At 30.5% G+C, this 613-nt stretch overlaps 1 protein-coding gene across 1 annotated transcript in view; it reads left to right on the forward strand.

Annotated features, from left to right (window-relative positions):
• LOC107739762 (cGMP-dependent protein kinase 1-like) overlaps nucleotides 1-613 on the forward strand; it is a 142057-nt gene that overhangs the window by 120600 nt on the left and 20844 nt on the right. The window lies entirely within an intron of this gene.

The raw sequence follows: 613 nt of genomic DNA on the forward strand, positions 1-613 counted from the left end.
AATTTTTTTTAACTTTTTTTCCTTATATGAAAATATATCACAAATCACTGTGGAGCTATAAATATATTATTTTTGGTTGCTGTTACAGAAACATTTTGACAATAAATATTCTGATTTGACCTTGAGATTTGATAGCTTCGATATTTGACCACTATTTATGGTAATACTTCGGTACAATGACACTAATAGTTCTTATTTCTGCCAGGAATGCAAAATCAATCGGGAGTTAATGATATTTTGAATAGAATAACGAGACACAAACTTGTACATATTCAATCGCGTTTGCTTCCATTTATTTTTGATCAGTGTTTCGCTACACAACAAACAAACTTTTACTCCAAAAGTGCGCACATTATGTATTCACACGTTTACCTCATATTTCTTTAAATGGAATAGAACCATCATTTCTTAATGACTCTCTGCCGATCCCTCAGGCAATATTGCGTGATCATAATTCCCACATTACGGTGATGGTAAACTTCTTACATTTTATTAAACCTTTCATTTTATTTTAGTCAAGGAAACTAAAAAGCTAGGAAACAATTTTCAATCAGTAAACTTTCAACTGCTAGTAAATTTCACAAATAATTACAGCAAGTAACAAAGACTTCAA

Source organism: Sinocyclocheilus rhinocerous, unplaced genomic scaffold (genome assembly GCF_001515625.1).
Source record: "Sinocyclocheilus rhinocerous isolate Xijiao unplaced genomic scaffold, SAMN03320098_v1.1 scaffold2994, whole genome shotgun sequence".
NCBI lineage: Eukaryota > Metazoa > Chordata > Actinopteri > Cypriniformes > Cyprinidae > Sinocyclocheilus > Sinocyclocheilus rhinocerous.